Source organism: Triticum dicoccoides, chromosome 3B, assembly GCF_002162155.2.
Source record: "Triticum dicoccoides isolate Atlit2015 ecotype Zavitan chromosome 3B, WEW_v2.0, whole genome shotgun sequence".
Taxonomy (NCBI): Eukaryota; Viridiplantae; Streptophyta; class Magnoliopsida; order Poales; family Poaceae; genus Triticum; species Triticum dicoccoides.
The window spans coordinates 768,967,384-768,975,525 of NC_041385.1; the positions used below are offsets into that span (position 1 = coordinate 768,967,384).

The window sequence follows — 8,142 nt, forward strand, 5'->3', positions numbered from 1 at the left end:
TATAGTGAGTGCTAGGAGCACATCAAGTGTGTGCGAACAAAGCGCAAATCAGCCTATAAAAGGTATTGAAAAAAAAGTAGAAAGAAGGAGGGGGACAAGAGACAGTAAAAAATATAAAAAGGTGGATGGGGTAGTGAGACGAACTCTGAGTCCGGTGTTTAGGCGTAGAATCATCGGAGACGGGTTGTGTTCCATGGGTTCGGCTCGAGTCGGTTGTCAGATGCTTTACGTAGACGGTATGCTCCGCCGGTCAGGACTTGGTCGATGATGAAGGGACCTTCCCACTTGGGCTTAAGTTTGTCCTTTTTCTTGTCCGGCAGGCGTAGAACGAGTTCGCCGACATTGTAATTTTTGGCCCGTACTTCCCTTCTTTGATATCTTTGAGCCTGCTGCTGATAGAATGCGGAACGAGCCTTTGCCACGTCCCGCTCCTCCTCTAAGGCGTCCAAACTGTCCTGCCGATCCAACTCGGCTTCTCTTTCTTTGTACATGCGCACACGAGGTGAGTCATGAATTATATCGCAAGGCAGAACTGCCTCTGCACCATACACCATGAAAAATGGTGTGAATCCAATAGTTCGGTTTGGCATGGTCCGCAGCCCCCAGAGTACGGAGTCGAGCTCCTCTACCCAGTGCGTGTTAGATTCCTTGAGGGAACGCACTAGTCTGGGTTTGATGCCACTCATGATTAGACCATTTGCTCGCTCGCTCGACTTGACCGTTAGTTTGGGGGTGATAGACTGAAGCGTAATCGAGCTTGATGCCCATGTTTTTGCACCAGAGTTTAACCTCGTCAGCAGTGAAGTTCGTGCCGTTATCAGTGATGATGCTGTGGGGGACGCCAAAACGGTGTACTACCCCGGATAGGAAGTCTATCACCGGTCCGGATTCTACCGTTTTAACCGGCTTGGCGTCAATCCATTTGGTGAATTTGTCCACCATGACCAATAAGTATTTGTGCTTGTGGGTTCCCCCTTTAAGGGGTCCAACCATGTCAAGCCCCCAGACCGCGAACGACCAGGTAATGGGTATAGTTTTGAGGGCGGTGGGTGGCATGTGGCTTTGATTAGCAAAGAGCTGGCAACCGACGCATCGTTGGACTAAGTCCTGAGCATCTGCCCGGGCTGTCGGCCAATAAAATCCTGTACGGAAGGCCTTGCCTACGAGTGCCCGGGCTGCAGCGTGGTGCCCGCCGAGTCCGGCGTGAATTTCAGCCAGGAGATTCCGCCCCTCCTCTTCGGAGATACACCTTTGAAGGACTCCGGTTGGGCTTTTCTTATAAAGTTCTCCCTCATGGACCATGTAGGCTTTAGATCGCCGAACTATGCAGCGGGCCTCATTTTGGTCTTCGAGAAGTTCCTGCCGAATTAAGTAGGCTATGAATGGTTCTGTCCACGGGGCAATTACTGCCATTATTTCGTGAGCTGAAGGTGTTATTTCGTTGGCTGAGCCGCCGATTGTGTCAGAATGGTTAGAGTTCGGTCATGCAGCTAGCCCCGGATTGTTATTTCCGGACTCCTCTTCCCATAACATGGATGGCTTGAAGAGCCGTTCCAGGAAGATGTTTGGAGGGACGGCGTCTCGTTTCGCGCCGATGCGTGCTAATACGTCTGCTGCCTAGTTATTATCCCGGGCTACATGGTGGAATTCGTGTCCTTCGAACCGAGCTGACATTTTTAGGACGGCGTTGCGGTAAGCTGCCATTTTTGGATCTTTGGCATCAAAGTCTCCATTTACTTGGGATATTGCGAGGTTTGAATCCCCGCACACCTCTAGGCGTTGAATTCCCATGGAGATTGTCATCCGGAGGCCATGTAGAAGGGCCTCGTATGCGGCTGCGTTATTGGAGTCCATGTACATTATTTGAAGTACGTATTGGATTGTGTCTCCAGTTGGGGACGTCAGGACGACGCCAGCCCCCAAGCCAGCCAACATTTTGGATCCGTCGAAATGCATGATCCAATTAGAGTATGCGCCGTACTCTTTAGGGAGTTCGGCTTCGGTCCATTCGGCGACGAAGTCGGCCAGAACCTGCGACTTTATAGCTCGCCGTGGTTTATAGGTTATGTCAAATGGTAAGAGCTCAATAGCCCATTTGCAATCCTGCCCGTTGCGTTGCGATTGTTTATAATATCGTTGAGAGGTACTTCGGAGGCCACCGTTATGGAACACTCTTGAAAGTAGTGTTGCAGCTTCCAGGATGCCATGAACACCGCATATGCTATCTTTTGATAATGTGGGTACCGGGACTTGCATGGAGTTAGAACAGTGGATACGTAGTACACTGGTTTTTGAAGAGGGAATCTGTGCCCTTCTGTCTCTCGCTCGACGACGAGTACCGCGCTGACAACTTGATGTGTTGCTGCAATATATAATAACATAGGTTCGCCCAGGTTGGGCGCGGCCAGGACCGGATTTGTTGCCATTATGGCCTTTATTTCTTCGAGTCCGGATGTGGCAGCATCCGTCCATGCGAAATGTTCGGTGCGCCGGAGGAGGCGGTAGAGGGGCAGAGCCTTTTCTCCCAAACGGGAGATGAAGCGACTTAAGGCCGCTACGCATCCGGTTAGTTTTTGTATTTGCTTGAGGTCTTTTGGAATATCCAATTGTGACAGAGCTTGGATTTTGGTCGGGTTTGCTTCAATTCCTCTACCGGATACGATGAAGCCCAAGAGCTTTCTGGCTGGTACGCCGAAGACGCATTTTTCCGGATTGAGCTTAATGTCATATGCTCGGAGGTTGTCGAATGTCACCCTCAAGTCTTCTACTAGAGTTTCGACGTGTTTGGTCTTGACGACCACATCGTCTACGTATGACTCTACTGTTTTGCCTATCTGGGTAGCCAGACATGTTTGAATCATGCGCTGATTGTTGCGCCGGCGTTTTTGAGTCCGAAGGGCATTGTGTTGAAGCAGAATGGCCCATATGAAGTAATGAATGCTGTTGCGGCCTGGTCTTTCTCCGCCATCTTGATTTGATGGTATCCGGAGTATGCGTCGAGGAAGCACAATGAATCGTGCCCTGCGGTAGCATCGATGATTTGGTCGATGCGAGGTAGGGGGAAAGGGTCCTTTGGACAGGCCTTGTTAAGGTCTTTAAAATCGACGCAGAGGCGCCAGGATTTGTCCTTTTTTGGTACCATTACTAGATTGGCTAGCCAGTCCAGATGTTTTATATCTCTGATGAATCCGGCTTCTAAGAGTTTGGCTAGATCTTCTCCCATTGCCTGTCTTTTGGGTTCGGAAAATCGCCGAAGAGCTTGTTTGACCGGCTTGAATCCTTTTAGGATGTTTAGGCTGTGCTCTGCCAGCCTGCGTGGGATTCCTGGCATGTCTGAAGGGTGCCAGGCAAAAATGTCCCAATTTTCCCGAAAGAATTCTCGTAGTGCGGCTTCGACATCAGGACTTAATTGTACCCCAATGGAGGCCGTCTTTGTGGGGTCCATTGGATGGACCTGAAATTTGACTATTTTGTCTGCTGGTTTAAAAGAGGTGGACTTGGACCTCTTATCGAGTATCACATCGTCCCTATCCACCGTGGAGCGCAGCATGGTTAGTTCCTCTGCCGCTAGGGCTTCGGACAATGCCTCTTGGGCCAGTGCGGCTGTCTTATTTTCAGCGTGGAGTGCTGTATCTGGATCACTGGCAAGAGTGATTATCCCATTGGGTCCGGGCATTTTGAGTTTCATGTACCCGTAGTGGGGTATGGCTTGGAAGATTATGAATGCCTCTCGCCCTAACAAAGCGTGATATCCGCTGTCGAATGGGGCCACTTGGAACGTGACCTCCTCGGACCTGTAATTGTCCGGTGAGCCGAACACTACGTCTAGTGTGATTTTTCCTGTGCAGCATACTTCTCGACTAGGGATTATCCCTCTGAAGGTTGTGCTGCTTCGCTCGATGCGGCTCCAGTCAATATCCATTTTTGAAGGGTTTCCTCGTAGATGAGGTTTAATCCGCTGCCGCCATCCATGAGTACCTTGGTAAGGCGAAAGCCGTCCACTATCGGACTGAGGACCAATGCGGCTGGTGCTCTAGCTGTTCGGAATTTAGGTTCGTCGCTGGTGTTGAAGGTGATAGCCGTGTCACTCCATGGATTTGCTATTGCTACTTGGTAGACTTCGGCGAGGCCGCGGATTGTTCGTTTTCGCATGTTATTTGATGCGGAAGTCTCGAAGACTGTTAATACCGTACCGGCATTGCTGGGCTGTTTGCTCGGGGCTAAAAAGCCTTCGCCACTTTTGGCCACCTGCCGTAGTATCCAACATGCTCGAAGGCTGTGTGTTGGAGTGGCGCCCTCCGTACTGTGGATTTTGCAGGGTCCGTTGAGCCAGCCCTCCAGTACGGTTCCATGCCCTTTAGGGGGTCTTTGCTTTTTGGTTTTTAACCCAGGTGCTTGAGTATGGCGCACCCTTTTACTTCGGACTAGGGTTGTGGTCAAGGCCGGACTGTCCCAAAACCTAGTTTCGGTGTTCCTGGCACTCTCTACCGCACAGTATTTTTGTACGATAGTCGCTTGGTCGATGAAGCGTGTAACTTCGCGACGACTTATGGCGTTCATGATTCCCTTGTCCGTGCAATTGTTGCAGAAAATTGAAATCGCGCTTTCTTCGCAGCAGTCCTTTATCCTGTTCATAACCAGGAGGAATCTGGCCCAGTAATGATGTACTGTTTCATCGGGCTCTTGCCGTATTCGAGATAGATCGCTTATGTTTGGGTGGGCGGGTGGAATCAAGTTCGGAACCCCGCCCGATCTGAGGCTCAAAGGCCAAGAAGTTTCCGGATTTGGAAGCTTAACTTGCTGGATGCTTTCCAACGAATCTAGTCCGATGCCTGACTCTAAGTTCAGTATTTGATTAGCGTCCGTCCCTTCGCGGGAATCCGGCTTGGAGGGATCGGGAATCCGGACATAGTTGGTTTTCAACGTAGAAGAAGGGTTGCCGCATTGTTCCTCTACCACGACAACGTGGTGGGTGGCCTGAGGAGAGTTAATCTCTCTCAGATCGGGTTTAAGCCCAATCTGATCGTAGTCTGTGGCGACTCCCAGGGCGGCGATGCGATCCAAGAGCTCGTTTACAGAGGAGAGCTCAATCGGATCTAACTGCTCGGCGAATTTCGGGCTGACGTGAAGATCGCTTTTGATGACCTGAGAGGTCATCGTCGGAGCGGTGGCCGAACAGGCGGTCATAAGAAAACCACCTAGCCGGACAGTTTGGCCGGCGGCCAAAGCTCTCTTGACGATGGTGCCGTCTTTAAAGACGGGAGAAGGCATCCTTCCTGATCGCGACGGCACAGAGGAACTCTCAATGAAAGCACCAATGTCGGTGTCAAAACCGGCGGATCTCGGGTAGGGGGTCCCGAACTGTGCGTTTAGGCGGATGGTAACAGGAGACGAGGGACACGATGTTTTTACCCAGGTTCGGGCCCTCTTGATGGAGGTAAAACCTTACGTCCTGCTTGATTAATATTGATGATGTGGGTTACAAGAGTAGATCTACCACGAGATCAAGGAGGCTAAACCCTAGAAGCTAGCCTATGGTATGATTGTTGTTCGTCCTATGGACTAAAGCCATCCGGTTTATATAGACACCGGAGAGGGCTAGGGTTACACAGAGTCGGTTACAATGGTAGGAGATCTACATATCCGTATCGCCAAGCTTGCCTTCCACGCCAAGGAAAGTCCCATCCGGACACGGGACGAAGTCTTCAATCTTGTATCTTCATAGTCTTGGAGTCCGGCCGATGATGATAGTTCGGCTATCCGGACACCCCCTAGTCCGGGACTCCCTCAACCGGGATACAGGAGGCGGAGAAGATCGGGGCGCGACTGGGATTCGGGAGGCAGAGGAGATCGGGCGCGCGACAGCGGTGACCAGGACGTGGCTGTATCCCTCGTGGATGGACCTTTAGCGATGAAATGATGCCACACTGGCACGGTGGTGCGCTCATAGTGCGTGGTGCCGCGGTGCTGATCCGCAATGATGTAAAGGGTGAAAGCTGGGGTGTTGTTCCTCGTGGTCGCTGTCGTCGCCGCCATCACGATAAGATTATCGAGGGGTTGCGGCGTGGAAGGCAATCGGTAGGGTACGGGACAAAGGGAGTTGCTCTCTATCCAATGGGCCGCTTGGCCTGGCCGCTCGCTTACTGGCACAATCAAGGAGAGGAGCCCAAAAAAGTCACGGGAGTAGCTGCCCCATGGACAGCAGGCAAGGAGCGCCCCACATGCATCCAACAGACTTAAACGGCCAGATCAATAAAATGGACGGCTGAAAACTCAAAACGCTGTGAGGGCTCGCTTTAGGCTCGGTTATACTGTCCTTAATTCCTGGTTGAATCCATGCAAAGCAAGTTGGACCAGTCGTCCAGTCGGTGCCGATTCGCCAAACACATGGCATGTGAGCTTCTTGAGTGCATCCTCATGAGCTCTTCTTGATGGATCCACGTTCGGTCTTCTTCTCTGACTAATTAGATACCACTCCACTATACTTGATGGATCCACGTTCGGTCAATGCCTGGTAGGTCCAAGTGCATTAATTAATACGTACAAATATGCAGCATGGGACGCAAGTGGACACGCATCACAGACACATCCGACAGGATGAGGATGCACTCGCGCTCTGCTCGTCCTCCTCTGCTCTTTCATCGCCGGCGCGGCCAACGCCGAGCCCGATCCGGAACCGACCAACTAGGACTGCCACCCAGGCAACAAGGCGGCGCTGCTCGCCGTCAAGGCCGCCTTCGGGGAGGCCTACGACTTAGCGTCCTGGACGCCCAATAACCCCTGCCGCGACTGGTACGACGTCACCTGCGACTGCTTCACGCGCCGCGTCATCGGCCTCGCCATCTTTCAGGACGCCAACCTCACGGGCACAATCCCAAGCGCCCTCGCCAGCCTCTCCCACCTGCAGGACCTCACCCTGCGCCACCTCCCATTGCTGTCGGGCCCCATACCGCCGGCCATCGGCAAGCTCTCCAACCTCTCGAGCCTCCGCATCTCCTGGACGGCCGTGTCGGGCCCAATGCCGTCCTTCCTGGGCGCGCTCAAGAAGCTCAACTTGCTCGATCTCTCCTTCAACTCGCTAAGCGGCGCCATCCCGGCGTCGCTGGGGACCATCCCCAATCTGCTCGGCATCAACCTCAGCCGCAACCGCCTCACCGGCGCCATCCCCCCGATGTTCCTAAGCAAGTCTCCGCACCAGGACGTTTACCTCTGGCTGTCGCACAACAACCTCACAGGGCCCATCCCGGCAGACTTCGCCGCTGTGAATTTCACGCACCTCGAGCTGTCGCGCAACAACCTGACCGGCGACGCGTCGGGCCTCTTCGGCCGCGGGAAGGAGTTGCAGTACATTGACCTGTCCCGCAACGCCTTCGATTTCGACTTCTCAGGCGTGGTGCTCCCGGAGCAGGTCTACTTCGTCGACGTGAGCCACAATGCCATCCATGGTAGCATCCCGGCGCAGGTGGGGAGCGCCGCCAACCTGCACTTCTTCAACGTCAGCTACAACAGGCTCTGCGGCCCTGTACCCACCGGTGGGACACGGCGAGGTTCGATCTCTACAACTTTCAGCACAACAAATGCCTCTGCGGTGCTCCCCTCCCACATGCAAGAAATATATGGAATTATCTGGTGGGTTTGGCATCTATGTCGACCAATTCGACTAATGTCTCCCTGGATTAAGGGTTATGCTGAAATAAAGTCAAGATAGTTATGTGTGGCGATAAAGTTGTCAGCTAGATTTAGCACTTCCTCCGTTTTAGCTCTAGACGGACAAGTTGGCAATACAATAATCGATGTAATGATGGAGTGCCAGTTATAACAACTATACAAAACTAGGAGGTGGGTCAGGGCATCTCCAGCCGTTGGCCCCTCAGGGGGCGTCAAAAAGCGTCGCCTGGGGGTGAGCCAGCGCAAAAAATGGCCCTGGGGCGAGTCGGCCCCCAGGGCCGTCCCTAGGCGCGTATTAAAAAAAAGATGAGACCGTTCGGCGAAATTATGATAAAAACTAGTTAAATTTCGGCCAAACATGGCAAATTTCGTCTAAACATGGCAAATTTCGGCGAAATTCGCCATTTTTATGACATTAACCTAATGTAAAAAAGAAAGGCGCTGAAGTCGTCGCCGCCATCGTCGTCGTCGGCG

The 8,142-nt window shown here is 52.5% G+C and overlaps 1 pseudogene; it reads left to right on the top strand.

The window, feature by feature from the left end:
• The first annotated feature begins 6,597 nt into the window (after nt 1–6,597).
• LOC119279966 lies at nt 6,598–7,680 on the top strand (annotated as a pseudogene).
• The last annotated feature ends 462 nt before the right edge of the window (nt 7,681–8,142 follow it).